This window comes from Salvelinus namaycush, chromosome 2 (genome assembly GCF_016432855.1).
Source record: "Salvelinus namaycush isolate Seneca chromosome 2, SaNama_1.0, whole genome shotgun sequence".
NCBI lineage: Eukaryota > Metazoa > Chordata > Actinopteri > Salmoniformes > Salmonidae > Salvelinus > Salvelinus namaycush.
In genome coordinates, this window is record NC_052308.1 from 73,549,113 (window position 1) to 73,573,639 (window position 24,527).

Here is a 24,527-nt window from a genome sequence, read left to right on the forward strand (position 1 = left end):
AAGTCACCATTTCAGATTTTTAAAATGTTTTACAGGGAAGACAAAATATGTAAATCTATTAGCTAACCATGTTAGCAAAAGACACCCTTTTTCTTTGTCCACCATTTTTTCTCAACACCAGTAGCTATCACCAATTCGGCTAAACTAAGATATTGATAGCCACTAACCAAGAAAAAACCTCATCAGATCTGTCTGATAACATATTTATGGTATAGGATAGGTTTTGTTAGAAAAATGTGCATATTTCAGGTATAAATCATAGTTTGCCATTGCAGCCACCAACACAAATCTCACCAAAGCGACTAGAATTACTACAGAGAGCAACGTGTATGACCAATTTACTCATCATAAAACATTTCATAAAAATAGACAAAGCATAGCAATGGAAAGACACAGATCTTGTGATTTCAGACAATATTTCAGATTTTCTAAGCGTTTTACAGCGAAAACACAATAAATCGATAAGTTAGCATACCACATGTGCAAACATTACCAGAGCATCGATTCAAGCCAAAGAGAGCGATAACGTAATCATCGCCAAAATATATAAATTTTTTCACTAACCTTCTCAGAATTCTTCCGTTGACACTCCTGTAACATCATATTACAACATACATATATTGTTTGTTCGAAAATGTGCATATTTAGCCATAAAAAACCGTGGTTATACAATGAAAATAGTAGCAAATCAAGCCTCAACATGTCGGACGCCATCTTTCATAGTGATCTAGTTTAATCGAAAGCTAATCATATACTTGACTAAAAAATACAGGGTTGACAGGAATCGAAAGACAAATTAGTTCTTAATGCAATCGCTGATTTACATTTCTAAAATTATCCTTACTGTGCAATACAGGGTTCGCCAAGCGAAGCTATAGCAAACAAAATGGCGGATTATGCGTTTAAAATATTTCGACAGAACAACGATTTATCATATTAAATATTTCTTACTATGAGGTGATTTTCCATCAGATTCTTGGGCAATGTATCCTTTCTTGGGTCTAATCTTCTTTTGGTCGAAAGATGTCCTCTGTCCGTCGAAATGCCCACTAACGTTCGACCGGGACCCCGAAACGTGCCCAAAGCTTCAAAGAGCATCACATATAAATTCCTCAAAATCGCACTAAACGGATATAAATTGCTATAAAACGGTTTAAATTAACTACGTTATGATGTTTCTAACTCCTATATCGAATTAAATTACAGACGGATACATTTCACGTTGATAACCGAGCCTCTGAAAATGGCATCCCGAGGTCCTCTTCTGCGTAATGGCAAGAGTCGAAAGGGGGGCTACCCTCACTCCTTGGCCTTTTATAACCTCTGAGAGCTACGCAGAAAGCCCATTCCAATTCTCATTGGTTACTGACATCCAGGGGAAGGCGGGTGCAGTTCATGTCGTTCCATAGGATATACACAGACTTTTAAAACTGATCTGAAATCAGAGCTTCGCTCTCAGACCATCGCAGTACCTGTCATGGATTTCGCTGTAGAAAGAGTTCTGGGTCACCCACAGACAAAATTCCAACGGCTATAGAAACTAGAGAGTGTTTTCTATCCAATAGAATTAATAATATGCATATTGTACGATCAAGAATTGAGCACGAGGCAGTTTAATTTGGCGACACCCGGAAAAAAAAAATGCTAACTGCTCCCCCTATTGACAAAAGGTTAAACTCTGTGTTTGTGTTTATCTGGGTGTCTTTCCTCCAGCACTACAGATAATCAAGTGATATTTGGATGTGATGCATTTGTTCCATTGTTTACATTTGCATTGTTGGTCCACTGATGATTTAATGAAATTAAAATGTTCACAGACTGTTAATTGTATGTGTCCACATAACTGAGTATGTGACTAACCTTGTGAAACTGACCTATTATAATCTCCTGTTCCTGGGAGTATCATCCTGTGTTGCAAACCAGCTGCACCTGTGTCCTTGTATGAATAAAGTCCCGCCCAGGAACAGGAAACTATAAAGATATGTGCCCATTACCCAATGCTTCAGGGATTCAGACTGTCTACACTGCGCTGTGTAACTGTTATTCTCTCTGAGCTCAGAAATAAAGAATCTTGATTTGACTTGGACTCCAGCAGATCCTTATTTTATAATATCCACCACAACTCTCCCACAGATTGCTGTTTATCATTGTCTCAATGAAGAGTTCTTTGTTTTACTTTCCTGGGGTCATTTACAAGCCTCCCACTGGGTGAATAAATGTTGTTTCCACGTAATTTCAACAAAACAAATCCATGTGATGATGTTTGATCAATGCAGAAAACTGATTGGATTTGTAATAAGCCGTCAACATCAGGAATCTTTATTTATTTTTCACCCAACTTGTAAGCTAAATCCAATGACAGGTGACATTTTGTGTTGATTTCATGTTGAATTCACGACTCAAAGAAATGTAAATAGAAACTAGATGTTGAACTGACATCTGTGCCCAGTGGGCTGGTTTGAATATGTGGCAGGTGTTGGATCAATATCCACCTTAGTAGCTAAGTTTCCGTGCAATTTGCGACAGATTTTCATGTGAATATTCTCAAATATGTACAAAACAATATATGCATTTTCCCACCAGAAATGTTTCTTTCAAACAGACTAATTGCAGACATAAGGCTTTGTGTGACAAATAAAAAAACTTTTGCTGTTAAAATCCCATATACCGTATGAAAAATACAAGTTAAATGGGTTTCCGTCACATTTTCAACTCTACTGAGGGTTTAAAAAGCTGTTGTATTATATAGCAAATGTGCTTTTGTCCCGTGCACTGTAGTCAGCAGCTCACATATACAGTTCTGGTAGGCTACCTACATGATGAGATTATTATGGATGAGAGAGATATTATTTTATTTGTCAAATGGAAACCAATCATCATGTCACCAGAAGAAGACCATCAAAATGTATTGGAAAGGATCATCAAGCTAATCACATGCAGTTTCACCACCCTATGAAGTTCATAACTTATTTAATCTGTAGCCTAATAAACTGCATGGGTTCCCAAGTCGTAGAGGGAGGACCACACAACATATCATCGCGTGACTCCAAGTTAACTGAGATGTGATGGTTATTATATAAATATTTGCACATAAAGGGGTTTCCATCGCCATTTCTCATTCATACATTTTTACTGACACAAAAAGACCCCACCATGTAAAACAAACTAACAAATTGTCTGTCTGCATTAATAAAATTGTACAGGTATATCCTGTTTCCGTCAGCCCAGTCATTACTTTTAAAATGGTTGGATCAATATCCACCTTCATGATATGGATGAAGCCTGATTTGGAATGTCTGAGTAGTTCTATATGATGTCATAATACACTCTGATAGTGATCCATTTGCTCCATTGTTTCCATGTCAGTTGGTTTCCCACTCTTATGATTTATATCTGACAGAGGGGCTTTAAAGGAATAGTATGGTGACATCTGAGTGTGGCTTTAAAGGAATAGTATGGTCACATTTACAGGTTGTGGCTCAGTATTCTTAGTATGATGTGAAAAAAGAACAATCAACTATTTATTGATAATGTATATTCCTATTCAGCTTCTACATCTGCATAGAGGCAAACAGTATCTTAAAGTTGATTAAATATATATATATATATAAATTGTACACTTCTATTTTCACTATTTGAATTATTATTAATCAAAAACTATACCAACAATACACTGCAGCTTTGACGTCAAGAAGAGAATGGGCTGATGGGTGGTGGTGCTACTATACAGGTAAGGCTGTCCAATATGAATGTTCAATCCACACAATAGGTTGATCGGTAGCCAGATAGCTAGCTGCTACAGTCCAATATGAATGTTCAATCCACACAATAGGTTGATCAGTAGCCAGTTAGCTAGCTGCTACAGTCCAATATGAATGTTCAATACACACAATAGGTTGACTGTTGACCAATATGAATGTTCATAATGAGGGAAAAATAAAGGTGGGCTCTCCTGTCAACATGGGGCTCCTGCTGCAGGTAGCCTAGTGGTTACTAGTGTTGGGCCAGTAACCGAAAGATCTCTGGTTTGAATCCCAAAGACAACTAGGTGAAAAATCTGTCAATTGGCCCTTGAGGACAGCAGCAGCAGGAGCCTCATGTTTCTCCCATTCTTCTCTGCAGATCCTCTCAAACTCTGTCAGGTTGGATGGGGAGTGTCACTACAAAGCTATTTTCAGGTCTCTCCGGAGATGATAAATCGGGTTCAAATCTGGGCTCTGGCTGGGCCCCTCAAGGACATTCAGAGACATCTCCCAAAGCCACTCCTGCATTGTCTTGGCTTTGTGCGTAGGGTCGTTGTCCTATTGGAAGGTTAACCTTTGCCCCAGTCTGAGGTCCTGTGTGCTCTGGAGCAAGTTTTCAAAAATGATCTCTCTGTATTTTGCTCCTTTCATCGTTCCCTCGATCCTGACGAGTCTCCCAGTCCATGTCCGCTGAAAAACATCCCCACAGCATGATGCTGCCAACCCCATGCTTCACCGTAGGAATGGTGCCAGGTTTCCTTCAGACGTGACCCTTGGCATTCATCAGACCAGAGAATTTTGTTACTCATGATCTGATAGTCCTTTAGGTGCCTTTTGGCAAACTCCAAGCTGGCTTTCATGTGCCTTTTACTGAGGAGTGGCTTCCGTCTGGCAACTCTACCATAACGTCCTGCTTGGTGGAGTGATGCAGAGATGGTTGTCCTTCTGGAAGGTTCTCCCATCTCCACAGAGGAGCTCTGTCAGAGTGACCATTGGGTTCTTGGTTACCTTCCTGACCAAGGCCCTTCTCCCCCGATTGCTCAGTTTGGCCGGGCAGCCAGCAGTAGGAAGGGTCTTGGTGGTTTCAAACTTCTTCCTTTTAAGATGATGGGGACCTTCAATGCTGCAGAAATGTTTTGGTACACTTCCCCAGATCTATGCCGTGACACAATCCTGTCTCGAAAGGAGTATATCACATCAAATACAGGCTACTTAAAGTTCATTGAGAGAACACACATATGCTCGTACACTTGTCTCATTTTTACAAAAATAGAATTGTGCTTTTGGTCATGCAATATTTTCTTTATATATATATACACTGATCATACCAAACATTTGGAGAGAAATAAACGTCCTAATAATGGACTAGGAACCTCCTCCTTTTCCCTCAGAAGAGCCTCAATTTGTCGGGGCATGAACTCTTCAAAGTGTCCAAAGCCTTCCACAGGGATGCTGGCACATGTTGACTCCAATGCTTCCCACAATTGTGTCATGTTGGCTGGATGTCCTTTGGGTGCAGTGAAGGCTCCTCAGAGAAGGATGGTCTTCCCCTTCCTCCTCTGAGAAGCCTCCACTGCACCCAAAGGACATCGAGCCAACATGACATAATTGTGGGAAGGGATTTTCAGTGCGTTTCAGAAGAAAATAAATTGGTAAAACATTAAAATAAAATAATTTTTGGATAAAACTATACTAAATATAATCACATCACCAAATAATTGAATAAAAAAATAATTGAATAAAACATACTATTTTGCGTCCTCCTCTGGGTACATTGACTTCAATACAAAACCTAGGAGGCTTATGGTTCTCAAGGCTTCCATAGACTTAAACAGTAATTATGACAACTTCCGGAGGACATCCTCCAACCTATCAGAGCTCTTTCAGCATGAACCTTCTCCGCTGTGCAATCCTGGTTTCTGAGCTGGTCATGGGTGCACCTCAGCCACGCTCAAGGTACTAAACGATATCATAACCGCCATCGATAAAAGACAGTACTGTGCAGCCGTCTTCATGGGTTGTGCCGTGGCGGAGATCTTTGTGGGCTATACTCGGCCTTATCTCAGGATGGTAAATTGGTGGTTGAAGATATCCCCCTTGGGGTCGTGGGGGCTGTGCTTTGGCAAAGTGGGTGGGGTTATATCCTGCCTGTTTGGCCCTGTCCAGGGGTATCATCGGATGGGACCACAGTGTCTCCTGACCCCTCCTGTCTCAGCCTCCAGTATTTATGCTGCAGGAGTTTATGTGTCGGGGGGCTGGGGTCAGTCTGTTATATCTGGAGTATTTCTCCTGTCTTATCCGGTGTCCTGTGTGAATTTAAGTATGCTCTCTCTAATTCTCTCTTTCTCTCTTTCTTTCTTTCTTTCTCTCTCTCGGAGGACCTGAGCCCTAAGACCATGCCTCAGGACTGCGCCGAATACAACAAGTGTAGAGCTTACAGTGAATTTCTTACTTACAAGCCCTTAACTTCTTTGGGGTAGGGGGCAGTATTTTTACGTCGGATGAAAAGCGTGCCCAGAGTAAACAGCCTGCTAGTCAGCCATAAAAGCTAGGATATGCATATTATTAGTAGATTTGGATAGAAAACACTCTGAAGTTTCTACAACTGTTTGAATGATGTCTGTGAGTATAACAGAACTCATATGGCAGGCAAAAATCTGAGAAAAAATCCAACCAGGAAGTGGGAAATCTGAGGTTGGTCGATATTCAACTCAGCTCCTATTGAAGATACAGTGGGATATTGGTAATGTTGCACTTCCTAAGGCTTCCACTAGATGTCAACAGTCTTTAGAACCTTGTCTGATGCTTCTACTGTGAAGTGGGGCCGAAGGAGAAGGGATTGAGTAAGGTCTATCATGAGCTGAACATGCGCTGACCATGCGCGTTCATGTGAGAGCGAGCTCTGTTCCATCGCACTTCTGAAGACAAAGGAATTCTCCGGTTGGAACATTATTGAAGAATTATGTTAAAAACATCCTAAAGATTGATTCAATACTTCGTTTGTCATGTTTTTATGGACTGTAATATAACTTTTTAAACTTTCGTCCATACTTTCCGCTGGACTTGCCCGCACGTCGTGAGTTTGGAAAGTGTACTAAACGCTAGAACAACAAGGAGGAATTTGGACATAAATGATAGACATTATCGAAAAAAACAAACATTTATTGTGGAACTGGGATTCTTGGGAGTGCATTCTGATGAAGATCATCAAAGGTAAGTGAATGTTTATAATGTTATTTCTGACTTCTGTTGACTGCACAATATGGCGGATATATTTTTGTCTTGATTGGGCTCTGAGCGCCGACCTCAGATTATTGCATGGTTTGCTTTTTCCGTAAAGCTTTTTTGAAATCTGATAATAAATGGCTGTGTTATTTTGTGAATAGGCACTCACCTAACATAATCGTTTGGTTTGCTATCGTCATAATGCCTTTTTGAAATCGGACACTGTGGTTGAATTTACAACAAGTGTATCTTTAAAAATGTGTAAAATAAATGTATGTTTGAGGAATTTTAATTATGGGATTTCTCTTGTTTTGAATTTGTCGCTCTGCAGTTTCACTGGCTGTTGAAGAGGTGGGACGCTACCGTCCCACATACCCTAAAGAGGTATGAATACAACAAGTGTAGACCTCACAGTGAAATGTTTACTTACAAGCCCTTAACTAACAGTACAGTTCAAGATGAGTTAAGAAAATGAGCAAATTTACTAAAGTAAAAAATAATAAAAAGTAACACAATAAAATAACAATAACAAGTCTATATACAGGGGGTACTGGTACCGAGTCAATGTGCGGGGGTACAGGTTAGTCGAGGTAATTTATACATGTAGGTCGGGGTGAAGTGACATTTCATAGATAATAAACAGCAAGTAGCAGCAGTGTACAAAACAAATGGAGGGTCAATGTAAATAGTCCAGGTGGCCATTTGATTAATTGTTCAGCAGCCTTATGGCTTATGGGGGTAGAAGCTGTTAAGGAGCCTTTTGGTTCTAGACTTGGTGCTCCGGTACCGCTTGACGTGCGGGAGCAGAGAAAACAGTCTATGACTTGGGTGACTGGAGCATCTGACAATTTTTGGGGCTTTCTTTATAATTGTCCTGGATGGCAGGAAGCTTGGCCCCAGTGATGTTCACTACCCTCTGTAGTGCATTACGGTCAGATGCCGAGCAGTTGCCATACCAGTCGGTGATGCAACCGGTCAGGATGCTCTCGATGGTGCAGCTGTAGAACTTTTTGAGGATCTGGAGACCCATGCCAAATCTTTTCAGTCTCCCGAGGTGGAAAACTTGTTGTCGTGCCCTCTTCACGACTGTCTTGGTGTGTTTGGACCATGATAATTAGTTGGTGATGTCTTCACGACTGTCTGTCCATGTGTCACTGTCTGTCACCTAAAAAACCTATCTCGACCTGTGTGCACCTACGTTCTAAACTTTAATTCATAGGCAGGTTGTAGCAACCTCATGATGGGTATAGGGAAAATTCTAGTATCATGTATTAGCCGAAACCTATTGCTGTTACATTGAACAGGGTGAACGGAATATGAATGACAGTCATCTAATATGCTGTAATAGAAATAAGGCCATGCTCATAAAAAAACAAATCGTTCTGCCCCATCTTAAACGGCACTGTTAGGATGGTGGACTACTCTTAGTACACATGGGAAACTGTTGAGCTGGAAAAACCAGCAACTTTGCAGTTCTTGACACAAACCGGTGCACCTGGCACCTACTACCATCCCCCGTTCAAAGACACTTAAATATTTTGTCTTCCCCATTCACCCTCTGAATGATACACATACACAATCCATGTCTCATTTGTCTCAAGGCTTAAAAATCCTTATTTAACCCATCTCCTCCCCTTCATCTACACTGATTGAAGTGGATTTAACTAGTGACATCAATAAGGGATCATAGCTTTAGCCTGTATTCACCTGGTCAGTTTATGTCATGGAAGGAGCAGGTGTTCTTAATGTTTTGTAGACTCAGTGTAAAGCACTACAGATAATCAAGTGCTATTTGAATGTGACGCATTTGCTCTATTGTTTACAGCGGGGTTGGGAAATTCCAGTCCTCGAGGGCCTGATTAGTGTCACAGTTTTGCCCCAGCCCCAGCTAACACACCTGACTCCAATAATCACCTAATCATGATCTTCAGTTTAGAATGCAGTTTTATTAATCAGCTGTGTTTGCTAGGGAGGGAGAAAAAGTGTGACATCAATCAGGCCCCGAGGACTGGAGTTGCCCACCCCTGGTTTACAGGATGATTTGTATCTTAAAGAGCGTAGCTTTAAGGGAATAGTACCCACATCTAAATAAAAACGAATGTAAAAAATGAACAGAGCAAATGTGTATTAAAACACTACCTAATCATATAAGTATTTATTCAACATTTACATATTCATATTGTAATGAAACAGTAGGGAGCAGGTCTCGAACCCTCGACCTTCTAGTCCGAGGTCCGGCGCGCTATCGACTGTGCCGCAAAAGCATGCTCGTGTGGCAGGGTTGATTTCCGCGATTATAAATCCAGGGTCGCTATTATTATTACACTATTAAGCTTCTACGTCTGTATGCAGGACGGTATTATTTGTAAGACGTAAGAGAAAATATGTCAGTTTATTGTTAAATTATTATGACGTTCTTTCCAGTACAAAAGTGTAGTAACTATTGTTTCCAAACTGAGTTACCCACTCCAGCCAGCAGAAGGTGACGGGAGTCTTTCAGGTGATGCTTCTTGCGTGACGTATAATCTAGTGGACGGGACAGGAGGCTTCTTCAACAGCGACAAAAGGCTTCTGGTTTAACCACGCGGTGCTTTGCTAGCGTACCTAAAACTCTTTAGACCATTCTTGTGTATATTACTCTTAGTGTTTCGAACATAATTCTGTTTACCTATCTACTGGTTCATTTATACACGTAATTTGCTTGTTAAATTAGCAATGTGTTACATTGATACTACACTAGGTTAATTTCCCGGAGCATAAACGCACAAATCTAGACGGAGAAAGAAACTGGTGAAAGGAGGCAAAGAGGCTTGAAGAATGAAAATGGAGAAACAAGAGGATGATATTACAGTGAAAGAGGAAGATGGGAAAGAGGTTGTCAAAGTGGAAAAAGAGGTAGAAGCTTTCAGAATCAAAAAGGAGTTAGATGCCGTAAAATTAAAAGAGGAAGAACCTTTTCGAGTAAAAGAGGAGGATATCTCAATTAAAGAGAAGGAGACTGAAGTTCCGATTAACACCAGTGAGTACTGTCTTAAAAACAGGGACACAAACTATGCAGTTGTTGAACTGTGTTTTTTAAGGGGCATTCTACTGAATACCTGCACTTTGATATGTTGTTCAGTACTGTAGGAATTGTTTAAGGGGCAATCTGCCATTGGTACATATATTTTGTGCACTTAAAAATTGTATTTATTGAATTCTCTATGGTCTATATTAAAGTGCACTTATTCTAATTAACAGGCTTTTAAAATATAATATACAGTGCATCATTTCTACTTAAAATATCAGAGGGACCCAAAATGAACCCATTTTGTGGAACGGCCCTTTAACATTTGCATCACAGTGGTGGGAAAAGTACGCAATTGTCATACTTGAGTAAAAGTAAAGATACCTGAATAGAAAATTACTCAAGTAAAAGTGAGTCACCTAGTAAAATACTTCCTGAGTAAAAGTCTAAAATATACTTTAGTATCAAAAGTAAAAGTATATAACTAATTTCAAATTCCTTATATTAAGCAAACCAGATGGTGCCATTTTATTTTTTTTCTTATTTCTTTTTATTTACGGATAGCCAGGGACACACTCCAACTCTCAGACAATCTACAATTGAAACGTGTGTTTAGTGAGTCCGCCAGATCGGAGGCAGTGATGATTACCAGGGATGTTCTCTTGATTAGTGTGTGAATTGGACCATTTTCCTGTCCTGCTAAGCCTTCAAAATGTAATGAGTACTTTTGGGTGTCAGGGAAAATGTATGGAGTAAAAAGTACATCATTTTCTTTAGGAATATAGTGAAGTAAAAGTCAAAAATAGTAAAGTACAGATTCCCTGAAAAACTGAAACTACTTAAATCGTACTTAAAAGTATTTTTTACTTAAGTACTTTATACCACTGATCACACAAAAAAGCATAATTAAAGTGTCTAATTTAGGCCCTTTTTAGACATATATTCATGCCTCTTGTAACACTCTGTAATTGCAATAGAAGTTCATAAGTTTACCGTCTGTTTGATGTTCTCATTCACACAGGAGAGAGACATGACTATCTTGGATCCTCTGGGGAGCCTCAACAACATCCTGATGCTGATGAGGCAGAGAAGAGTCTCTCCAGATCAGAACATCAGATGGTACAGCTTGGTTTGGTCTAGTATACAGCTTGCTCTATCGGGGTCTGGGCTGGGTTTCTGTAAAGCACTTTATGTCAACAGTGACATAAGCATCCATAATGATATGTGTCTGTGTCTCCTCTATGGTTACCAGGACAACGCTTGCCCTTCCTCTCTCCCGGAGTCCCCGTGTCATGCCTCTCCCGGTAGCGCCTTACTGCTGGGTATGAAGAGGTTGTCTGTGCTGCTGGTGGACTGCAGGAAAACAACAGGGCTGAGTGGAACTGTGAGAGGAGGAGAAGAGAAGAAAGGATCAGATTTGACATATCAAAGTAAGTGCTGTAGTTTAGTTTGAACAAATACAATAGATCTGCCCACTGGTATCTGTTACCAGGACAACCAGCAGAGTTGTGTTAGTTGACATGAAGATGGACTGGTATCTTTTACTAGTAGGGCTGTCACAGACTAATAAAAATCTGGTTTGACTTAGTCACCTGTTCTTTCGACCAATCAATTGGTACACATTTTAAATGTGTATTTCTATATATACACTACCGTTGAAAAGTTTGGGGTCAATTAGAAATGTCCTTATTTTTGAAAGAAAAGCAATTTTTTTGTCCAATAAAATAACATCAAATTGATCAGAAATACAGTGTAAACATTGTTAATGTTGTAAATGACTGTTGTAGCTGGAAATGGCAGATTGTTTTATGGAATATCTACATAGGCGTACAGAGGCCCATTATCAGCAACCATCACTCCTGTGTTCCAATGGCACTTTGTGTTACCTAATACAAGTTTATAATTTTAAAAGGCTAATTGATCATTAGAAAACCCTTTTGCAATTATGTTAGCACAGCTGAAAACTGTTATGCTGATTTAAAGAAGCAATAAAACTGGCCTTCTTTAGACCAGTTGAGTGTCTAGAGCATCAGCATTTGTGGGTTTGATTACAGGCTCAAAATGGATCAATTAGCCTTTTAAAATGATTAACTTGGATTAGGTAACACAACGTGCCATTGGAACACAGGAGTGATGGTTGCTGATAATGGGCCTCTGTACACCTATGTAGATAATCAGCCATTTCCAGCTACAATAGTCATTTACAACATTAACAATGTCTACACTGTGTATATGATCAATTTGATGTTATTTTAAATGGACAAAAAAACAGCTTTTCTTTCAAAAACAAGGACATTTCTAAGTGACCCCGAACTCTTGAATGGTATTGTATATCCTCACACCATCCATGTTGTAAACAGCATTCTGCATGAATTCCGACTCAACTTGCAACAAAACAATTTTATGAAATCTAATTTTGTTAGAAATCTAACATTGTTTAACATGGTCAAGTTCGGTTTCTGTGCAATCTTCAGACACTCTAGAAGGCAACCAAACTCGTTTCATCATTCTACATGATGTATTGGCTATACAACACCTGAATTAGCCCATGAAGGGTCTTGGTCCAATGACCACCTATCGTTTTGAAACCTAGCTAGATAGCCAATGAGCTGGGCTTTCCAGCAGTATGTGAATGCCGTTTGTAGGACAAACAGCCATCATGCTGGAGCTGTGCACAACAGAGTTCATTCTCTGGTGAAAGGAAACAGGACGCACTGTAGTTTACGTTTCACAGCAGTTCCTTCTCTTCTACAAACTTCTCAAATCTGAAAAAGTTAAACATGGCTACTAAGAGTGGAAAAGCTCAATCTCAGTCCAAGTATAAACATTTTGATGATATTATTGCAGACATTGACCAGGAGAGTGACACAGAAGGAATGGATGAGGACTCTGTGAGTGACCACAGTTATGATTCCAGCGCGGAAGAAATGTTTTTGGAAGGAAAAGATCCACTTTTAGACCAGTAAGTAAAATAGGTTTTTGCTTCTCATGCTAATGCAGTTGTTTAAATGGTCGCATATTCATTTGATATTATATATATATATTTTATATATATATATATATATTTATACACACAGTCGAAGTTTACATACACTTAGGTTGGAGTCATTATAACTCGTTTTTCAACCACTCCACAAATTTCTTGTTAACCTCACTAGGGTATGTGGGCCTCGTCAACAGCCAGTGAAACTGCCGGTCGCCAAATTCAAAACAGAAATACCATAATTTAAATTCCTCAAACATACAAGTATTTCACACCATTTTAAAGATACACCTGTTGTAAATCCAGCCAAAATGTCCGATTTCAAAAAGGATTTACGACGAAAGCACACCAAACGATTATGTTAGGTTAGAGCCAAGTCACAGAAAAATACAGCCATTTTTCCAGCCAAAGAGAGGAGTAACAAAAAGCAGAAATAGAGGTAAAATTAACTTCTCTTAACTACCGATCCCGGATCCGGGTTTGAAAATAGACAACATACGATGATCGCCACAAATAGTCATATTAAACATTCCTGAAAATACAAGTGTCTCACATGCTTCAAAAGCCGTGAATCTTGCTAATCCAACTGCGTTGTCAGATTTAAAAAAGGATTTACTGCGAAAGAATAGGATGCGATTATCTGAGCTCAGCGCTCCATAACAAACTACTTTTTCAACCAGCACTAGCGTAACATTATCACAGATTGCGTTGAAATAAATCGTTTACTTTTGAAGATTTTGCTCTGTTTGCAATCCCAAGGCTCATTGTTACAAACTGAATGGTCTTTTGTTCGGTTAAATCCATTTTTTATAGCCTAACACGAAACATTTTGTGAACGCTTATGTCGTTGAATTTCATTTCATTCAATTTTCGACGAAACATCCAACCTAAATACACTGACTAAACCTGACGTTATCCAGTCATGTTTGGTTTTCTTGCAATCAACTGTTTGTTTGTAATGCAACCAAACTTGATGGGTCATTTCGCGGGACGTATTGAGCCAAAAAAAACGATTGGAAGACAACGAGTAACGAGCTCATTGTACACCAATTATATGGCCACTGTCTCGTTGATTGACTGTATTTTAACCCAATGACCACTCATCGTCTTGAAATCTAGCTGGGTAGATAGCCAATGAATAGAGGTAAATGGCACTATCAAATGGTTCTTTGTTTGAAGACCAACCCATACATGAAACGCAGGCGTAACGAGTGTCTTTTACCTTTGCGTTTAGAACTGGAAGGAAGGAAAGTTATTACGCACAGCAGTATTTCGGCAACTTATATCGTCAGCTGTTTATTTATCCAACATCATGGCGAATAAGTCAGGGAAAGCTAAATCTAAGACTAGATATACGAATGTAGACAAAATTTTTGAGGAAATTGATCGTGAAAGTGATACAGAACTGTTTTTTGAGGAAGACTCCATTAGCGATCACTCCTATGATTCTGAAACTGAGGCCTATTTTTTTGAACGGAGAGGACATTGTTTTGGACTGGTAAGTTCTTGTCACGCTAATGCCGTTGTTTGAAATTAATAATATAAAATATTATTTGTGATTGTTTTTACGTTTTATTTGCAATAAAAATGTAATGAAATGTGTAAAGTACACGTTGGCTATTCATTGTGAGTGAGGATACATTTGTATGTATGTGAACGACCCATAGCCTATGTTTGTTTGTGTGTGTATATATATATATATAAATGGAATGGAGTAGAATGTAACAGCAAACCCATACATCTCAACAGAGCCAGCATGCTTTCTCTAATTAGGCTATATATTACGGTTAGAGGTTAGAGGGAGCATGGCCGAGGCGCGTGTGTCTGTTGCTACACCCCACCCCCACATGAAATGGCCTATTTGAGGCAGGCCCACAAAATGGCCAAAGTGAAATGGAACAGCACTTTATGTTCCCTGTACTCTATATATATGTTTATTATACCTGTTGATACAGGGCTCATATGTGAAACTATTCTAACTGAACATTTTCATTCACAGTGGCACTGATTCCGACTGGGAGCCCCCAGCGCCAACTTGTTCATCCAGCTGGACCCCTGCTGTCTCTGGGCCATCTACAGGTGTGAAGGCACCGACAAAGAAGCGGAAGAGGGGAAGTGTGCCACCTGCTAACAAAGGGACAGAAGGGCGTTGGCACACTGTCCTAGAAGATGATGTGGAGCCACCCCAACCAACTTTTCGGCCGAAAAGGAAGCCAGGACCTCAGGTGAACTCGACCACAACTTACAGCCCCCTTCAGCTTTTTCAGTTGTTTTTCACACAATCCGTTGTAGATTCGCTCGTGTCTAACACGAATAAGTATGGGAAGAAGAAGCAGGCAGGCAAAAAGGTAGCATGGAAGTCCATATCCATGTCAGACTTTTTCTGCTACCTTTCACTGGTCATCTACATGGGGATGGTGAAGCTGAAAAGCCTGACGGACTACTGGAAAACGTCATCACTCTACCAGCTGCCTTTCCCCATGACTGTTATGTCCTGCAAAAGGTTTCTGGTTCTTTCACAGGCGCTTCATATCAGTGACCCAAAGGTTGATGAAGCGAATGACAAGAAGAGAGGCACAGCAGCGTTTGATAGACTGTGCAAAATAAAACCTCTCTACTCCAGCATTGTTGAGGCCTGCAAGACGTACTTTCAGCCAGCCCAGAACGTGTCAATCGATGAGAGGATGGTAGCCTCAAAGGCCAGAATTGGCCTCAAACAATACATGCGAAACAAACCAACCAAGTGGGGTTACAAGCTGTTTGTGTTGGCTGATTCTGTGTGTGCCTACACATGCAATTTTTTTGTCTATGAGGGGAAGAACAGTTTTGCTACCGGTAAGGGACTTGGCTATGACTCTGTAATGGAGTTATTGGATTTTCAACTGCTAGGGAAGGGCTACAAACTGTTTGTGGATAACTTCTACACAAGCCCTACCCTGTTTGCAGACCTTAGGAAGCGGGAAGTGTGGGCTTGTGGCACCATTCGTACCAACAGGGTGGGCTTTCCGAAGACGAAGGTGAACGACATGCCTGAGCGGGCTGAGCGGGGGACCATGCGATGGATCCGTGAAGATGACCTGCTTTTTGTAAAGTGGATGGATACCAGAGAGGTGGTGATGTGCACAACAATCCACAAGTCCTTCAGTGGGGATCATGTGGTCAGACGTGTCAAGGATGGTGCCGGGGTATGGACCACCAAAAATGTCCCCATTCCAGCTGCAGTAAAGGACTACAACAAGAGCATGGGAGGTGTGGACCTATCAGATGCGCTGATAGGCTATTACAATGTTCTGCATAAGACAATGAAATGGTACAAGACCTTCTTCTATCATTTCGTCGACATTGCTGTGGTGAATGCATTCATCCTACACAAGGAAATGGCTAAGAGCTGTGGAAAGCCCTTCCTCTCACAGAAAGCCTTCAGAGAGCAGCTCATCAAGGAGCTTGCTGGCTACAGCACCACTGCACCACACCCTGTCCCTTCTGCTCCTGCCACAAGTGTTCATCTGCCCAAATATATTTGTGCAGGCATGGATGTCCCTAAGGGCCAAAAGGGCACAGCGTGGAGGCGTTGCTGTGTTGTTTGCAAGATGAAGTCCCCCATCACATGCACCACATGCTCGGTGACCCTCTGCTTTACATCAGAAAGAGACTGCTATGGCATCTGGCATCAGCAGCAGAATATTGTGTAGAGCTTTGGCAAAGTGGGTGGGGTTATATCCTTCCTGTTTGGCCCTGTCCGGGGGTCTCATCGGATGGGGCCACAGTGTCTCATGACCCCCTCCTGTCTCTGCCTCCAGTATTTATGCTGCAGTAGTTTGTGTCGGGGGGCTAGGGTCAGTTTGTTATATCTGGAGTACTTTTACTGTCTTATCCGGTGTCCTGTGTGAATTTAAGTATGCTCTCTCTTTCTCTCCTTCTTTCTCTGAGGACCTGAGCCCCAGGACCATGCGTCAGGACCCCCTGGAATGATGACTCCTTGCTGTCCCCAGTCCACCCGGCCTTGCTGCTGTTCCAGTTTCAACTGTTCTGCCTGCGGCTATGGGAACCCTAAACTGTTCATTTTTACTCTTGAGGTGCTGTCCTGTTGCACCCTCTACAACCACTGTGATATCTACCCGGCACAGCCAGAAGAGGACTGGCCACCCCTCATAGCCTGGTTCCTCTCTAGGTTTCTTCCTAGGTTTTGCCTTTCTAGGGAGTTTTTCCTAGCCACCGTGCTTCTACACCTGCATTGCTTGCTGTTTGGGGTTTTAGGCCGGGTTTCTGTACAGCACATTGAGATATTAGCTGATGTAGGAAGGGCTATGTAAATATATTTGATTTGATAGAGGACTGAGGGTCTTCCAAATATTGAAAGTGTGTAAATAGTTACCCATGTTATTTTGTTAAAAAAAAAAATCTAAACTTTTTTTTGGGGGGGGGGGTGTTAGAATACCATTTTGGTATTTTGTATATAGTTATTTGTTTCAAAATGTATACCTTCACCAATTTGGCCACTTGGGTACATTTGGGCTACATGTGTGGGACACCTGGGTGACCTCATGATAAATGTCATGTAGCACACTCATTTTGGAAGTTATCATTCTGAAACTTTGCACAAGTACTGTTGCCTTATGAATATGGGGACAATTTCAGTGGAAAACATCTTGTTCATTTTAAAGATGATGATACAACAATTAAAAAGAAAAAACGTATTGTTTTTTTCATTGTATTATTTAAACCAGATCTATTGTGTTATATTCTCCTACATTTAATTCACATTTACACAAACTTCAGAGTGTTTTCTTTCAAATGGTACCAAGAATATGCATATCCTTGCTCCTGGGCCTGAGCTAGAGACAGTTAGATTTGGGTATGTCTTCAGGTGGAAATTGAAAGAAGGGGGGGGGGGTAGTTCTTAGAGGTTTTAATCTCTAACCTTTGATGATCTTCATCAGATGACACTCATAGGACTTCATGTTACACAATACATGTATGTTTTGTTCGGTAAAGTTCATATTTATATCCAAAAATCTGAGTTTAGGCGGGACGCTACTGTCTCACTTGGCCAAAGCCAGAGAAAATGCAGAGCGAATTACTATAAAAATCTAACTATCATTAAATCACACATGAAAGATACCAAATTAAAGCTACACTGGTTGTGAATCCAGCCAACATGTCAGAATTCAAATAGGCTTTTCGGCGAAAGCAAACAATGCTATTGTCTGAGGATAGCACCATTGTAAACAAAGAAAGAGAAGCATAATTCAACCCTGTAGGCGCGACACAAAACGCAGAAATAAAAATATAATTCATGTTACCTTTGACGAGCTTCTGTTGTTGGCACTCCAATATGTCCCATAAACATCACAAATGGTCCTTTTTTTCGATTAATTCCATCGATATATATCCAAAATGTCCATTTATTTGGCACGTTTGATCCAGAAAAATACCGGTTCCAATTTGTGAAACGTGACTACAAAATATCTCAAAGGTTACCTGTAAACTTTGGCAAAAAATGTCAAACTACTTTTGTAATACACTTTTTGGTATTTTTTAACGTAAATAATCGATAAAATTGAAGACGGGATGATCTGTGTTCAATACAGGATTAAAACCAACTGTAGCTAGCTTTCTGGTCACGCGCTTCTAACAAACAGGACACTTCGAGTGACCCTCCTTCAAGATGGCCGTACTTCTTCATTACACAAAGGAATAACCTCAACCAATTTCTAAAGACTGTTGACATCCAGTGGAAGCGGTATGAACTGCAAGAAGGTCCCTTCGAAATCTGGTGTCCCAATGAAATCTCATTGAAAAGAGAGTGACCTCAAAAAAATAAATCTGAATGGTTTGTCCTCAGGGTTTCACCTGCTAAATAAGTTCTGTTATACTCACAGACATGATTCAAACAGTTTTAGAAACTTCAGAGTTTTTTTCTATCCAAATCTACTAATAATATGCATATCTTCTGGGGATGAGTAGCTGGCAGTTTAATTTGGGCATGCTTTTCATCCAAAATTCCGAATGCTTCCCCCTACCCAAGAGAAGTTAACTGCCTTGTTCAGGGGCAGAATTTCAAAGTAACCAGATCTGTGTTTACTGCCCCATAGGAGGCATTTTGCCATGCTGTCATTATAAATACGAAATTGTTCTGAGGCTGCTGTTCATGCTGGGAAAGTTGATTGAAGTATGGTCAACTAAGAAAACTATCATTTCTATAGTAGATTTTGATCACACAATATACATTGGACATACACAGAAGTAAATGCCACACCTTTTCATTCAATGTCATTCATTTCACTACTGTCACAGGAAGTTCTGCTACACTGCCTACAGAAAGTTATGCTACACTGCCTACAGGAAGTTCTGCTACACTGCCCACAGGAAGTTATGCTACACTGCCTAAAGGAAGCTATGCTACACTGCCTACAGGAAGTTCTGCTACACTGCCTACAGGAAGTTATGCTACACTGCCTACAGGAAGTTATGCTATCGTATATCTTCATTCCTACAGCCTTCAGTCAGGTAGGAAGTAGCAGCGAAGTCCTATTACCAGTCAGATAGGAAGTAGCAGTGAAGTCCTATTACCAGTCAGATAGGAAGTAGCAGTGAAGTCCTATTACCAGTCAGATAGGAAGTAGCAGTGAAGTCCTATTACCAGTCAGATAGGAAGTAGCAGTGAAGTCCTACTACCAGTCAGGTAGGAAGTAACAGTGTCAACACTGCCAAGTGGCTGGGATGTCCTCCACTGAGTCCACAGTCCTCTGCACCATAAACACCATCTGTTGTCTGCACACCTCTGACCAGATCAAATCAAATGTTATTGGTCTCATACACATATTTCTCTGATGTCATCCCTGTTGTATTGAAACAGTGCTGTAATATCTAACAATACAAATCAATACATGCAAATCCCCACAATTTATTTCAAGGATGAAGAAATATAGAAATAGTAGAACGAGCAATGTCAGAGTCTGGAATATAAATATATATACAGTTAGTTTACAATGTATATGATGGTGTGCATAGACATTATGGACTGTATATGAATAGAAAAGGTGTGTACAGTAGTAGTTATATAGGATGAGCCTTGACTAGAATACAAGGTGGAGTACTGGGTGGTAGACGGCAGTGTAACAGTGACTAAAGTTCAGGGCAGGATACTGTGCGGAGGCTGGCTAGAGGTGACTATTTATCAGTCTGATGACCTGGAGATAGACCACACATTAACCACACAATAAGCATTGTGGTGGCAGCATCATGTTATGGGTATGCTTGTCACCAGCAGGGACTGGGGAGTTTGTCAGGATCAAAATAAATATGAAAGGAGCAAAGCCCAGGTAAAAAGTTTGAGGAAAACCCACCTCAGTCTTCTGAGAACCTGTTTCCATCACACCTGTTGTGAGTTTTTTTTATAAGGTATGACTTTACTCACATAACATTTTGGATGGTTAACTTCTTGCCACTAGGGGGGTGCCATTTCGACATAGTCCAAATTCGTCTCCAAATTAAACTGCCTCGTACTCAATTCTTGCTCGTACAATATGCATATTATTATTACTATTGGATAGAAAACACTCTCTAGTTTCTAAAACCGTTTGAATTATGTCTGTGGGTGAAACAGAACTCGACTTAGAGCAATTTTCCTATGTGTATGTCAGAATTCAGAATTGTACTGGCTGTTCTGAGATCTGTATTTTAATTTGCCTGTCCTCTATTGGTTGAGATGCACTGCATACGCCTTCCCCTGGGTGTCAGCGAATAGGGAGACTTGAAATGGACTTTCTGCGTCATTCCCAAAGGTTGTAAAGTGATTGGAATCACGGTGGCCATTCTTTTGGATCTTCGCTCTGGCGCAAAGAGGAGCTTTGCCTATCGTTGTGGAAGCTCTGGTTTTAGCTCCTTAGATAATTCCGGTCATGTTTTTATTCGATATAAGCTTTGAAGACATCATAATCTTGTTATTTTGAACCGAATTATTTCAGTTTATATCAGTTTATTGCGATTTTCTGGCATTTCTTTCTGACGCACTTTCAAGAGTTGGACACTTTGCCTGTACATGCCGAACGTTAGTGGGCATTTCGACCGGACAAGAGGACATCTTTCGACCAAAAGACGATTAGACCGGAGAAAGGACACATTGCCCAAGATTCTGATGGAAGCTCAGCTAACAGTAAGAACTATTTATGCTGATAAATCGTTGTTCTGTTGAAAAATGTTAAACGCATAAGCTGGCATTTTTTTGGGGGTAGCTTCGCTTTGGCGCAACTTGTATTGCGCAGTAAGGTTAATTTTAAAAATGTAATTCAGCGATTGCATTAAGAACTAATTTGTCTTTCAAATGCTGTCCACGCTGTATTTTTTAGTCAAGTTTATGATTATTTAATGATTAGACTAAGTCACTCTCCAAGATGGCGCCCGACATTTTCTGCCCAGTTTAGCTACTTTTCTCATTGTATAACCACGATTTTTGTGGCTAAATATGCACATTTTCGAACAAACTCTATATGTATGTTGTAATATGATGTTACAGGAGTGTCATCGGAAGAATTCTGAGAAGGTTAGTGAAAAAATTAATATATTTTGGTGGCGATAAAGTTATCGGTCTTTTTGCCATGATTCAATGCTGGGGTAATGTTTGCACATGTGGTATGCTAATATAACGATTTATTGTGTTTTCGCTGTAAAACACTTAGAAAATCTGAAATATTGCCTGGATTCACAAGATCTGTGTCTTTCAAATACTGTACGCTGTGTATTTTTAAGAAATGTTTTAGGATGAGTATTTTGGTAATTGACGTCGGTCTCTGTAATTATTCCGGCTGCTTCCAACGCTATTTCAGATTGCAGCTGCAATGTAGAACTGTGATTTATACCTGAAAAATGCACATTTTTCTAAAAAAACATATGCTATACCATAAATATGTTATCAGACTGTCATCTTATGAAGTTGTTTCTTGGTTAGTGGCTATATATATCTTTATTTAGTCGAATTAGTGATAGCTACTGATGGAGTAAAAAACTGGTGGAGTAAAAAAAAGTTGTGTCTTTTGCTATGGTGGTTAGCTAATAGATTTACATATTGTGTCTTCCCTGTAAAACATTTTAAAAATCAGAAATGATGGCTGGATTCACAAGATCTGTATCTTTCATCTGGTGTCTTGGACTTGTGATTTCATGAACATTTTATTATATGATATCCCTGTAGCTGTAGGCTAGGCTATGCTAGTCAGCTTTTGTAATGGGGGTGCTCCCGGATCCGGGTTTGGTAGCAATGAAAGGTTAATCAAGCAAAATACAGCCTAATTTTTTCCCCCTCAGGAAGCTCCGGTAAACAGTGGTTGTAGTACACTGCTGCCACCACCAGTCCTGGAGGGCATTTTTACTTTGTTGATAGCTAGCTGCTGTGTGGACAAAGACGTAGCAGCTAGCTAACTGGCTACCGATCAAACCTATTGTGTGTATTGAACATTCATATTGGACAGCCTTACCTATAGAATAGTACCACCACGATCAGCCCATTCTCTTCCTGACGTCAAATGGAAACAATGGAGCAAATGTATCACATGTAAATATCACTTGATTATCAGAGGAGTAAACTATGAAGCCAGCAAGAACTACTCAGACATTCTAAATATCACTTGATTATCAGAGGGGTGTATTATGACATCAGATAGAACTACTCAGACATTCCAAATATCACTTGATTATCACAGGAGTGTATTATGACATCAGAACTACTCAGACATTCCAAATCAGGCTTCATCCATATCATGAAGGTGGATATTGATCCAACCATTTCTAAAGTAATGACGGGGCTGATGGAAACAGGATATGCCTGTACACTTTTATAAATGCAGACAGATGTTAGTTCGTTTGACATGGTGGGGTCTTTTTGTGTCAGTAAAAATGTATAAGTGAGAAATGGAGGTGGAAACTCCTTTATGAGCAAATATGTATATAATAAACATCACATCTTAGTTAACTTGGAGTCAAGTGATGATATGTTGTGTGGTCCTCCCTCTACGACTTGGGAAACCATGTAGTTTATTAGGCTACAGATGAAATAAGTAATGAACTTCACAGGGTGGTGAAACTGCATGTGATGAGCTTGATGCTCCTTTCCAATACATTTGGATGGTCTTATTCTGGTGACATGATGATTGATGCTTGGTTGCCATTTGACAAATAATGTTGCTCTCATCCATAATAATCTCATTGTGTATGTAGCCTACCATCACTGTATATGTGAGCTGCTGACTACAGTGCACGGGACAAGAGGACATTTTCTATTTCACGCAACAGTTTGACCCCAGGAAAGTAAAACAAAGAACTCTTCATTGAGACAATGATAAACAGCAATCTGTGGGAGAGTTGTGGTGGATATTATAAAATAAGGATCTGCTGGAGTCCAAGTCAAACCAAGATTCTTTATTTCTGAGCTCAGAGAGAATAACAGTTACACAGCGCAGTGTAGACAGTTTGAATTCCTGAAGCATTGGGTGATGAGCACATATCTTTATAGTTTCCTGTTCCTGGGAGGAACTTTATTCATACAAGGATGCAGGTGCAGCTGGTTTGCAACGCAGGATGATACTCCCAGGAGCAGGAGATTATAATAGAACAGTTTCACAAGGTTAGTCACATACTCAGTTATGTCCAAGAACAGGAGATTATAATAGGTCAGTTTCACAAGGTTAGTCTGTGGTGGTTAATTTCTGTATTACCAAATGTGGAGAGACAAAGTTCACACACCAATCAGAGTTATACTTAAACTACATCTTTAATAATAAGATCTTTGCAATGACTTTCAACAATTCACTATTTCTAATGAACCGTTGAGAGTGGCAACACAATGGCTACTGAGATCTTTTATAGCAAAGATCCACCCCCCTAGTCGACATAACAAACCACAGATATTAGGAACAGTTTACAAAGTGAGACTTTATAATGAGAAAGGAGTATCCCGTAGCCAGATAGCATTCGCTATAATTTATCATTCAGTTTGGTCCCTAAGACGAGGTTCTAATCTCGTTCCTGGTACTTCATAGCACAAAAACACCAACTCATCCAATGGCATAACTCAATTGTCAACTCTAGATACCCCCATCTCAAGTAAAACCCCTTCTTGACCCCACTCCTGGACACGCTCACTGAGGGGAGTGAGCCTCTAGGTCATACACTATCCCAGGATAAGTGCAACATCAGAGAGGACATACAATGGTTCCAGACACTGCCATACACCTCCCCCCAATGCCAAAGGAGGGAGTGACTTGCGCACAGACATTGTGGAAACCAGTAAGTGGTTCCCCATTAATCACACCATCCCTTCACATAGTTTAACAGATACATTCACATATGAAGACAATGTTCCCTCCTGTCCTCTTCCCTTCCTGATATTCTGCATAGCACCAGGGACATGTGAAAGACAAGCCTGACCTCTCCCCTCTCTGGGCCCCAGGTGACTGAGCCCCAGCTGAGGGAAGAAGTGCAACTGCCATCACCAGAGTCCGAAGGGATACATTCTAATAACAAGTATATCACATCAGCATATTATGCAGATAAGAGATCTTAATTATCTATG

The 24,527-nt window shown here is 40.3% G+C and overlaps 1 protein-coding gene across 1 annotated transcript in view; it reads right to left on the reverse strand.

Moving 5' to 3' along the window:
• LOC120023442 overlaps positions 1-24,527 on the reverse strand; it is a gene marked incomplete at both ends in the record, with an annotated part of 359,115 nt that overhangs the window by 227,764 nt on the left and 106,824 nt on the right.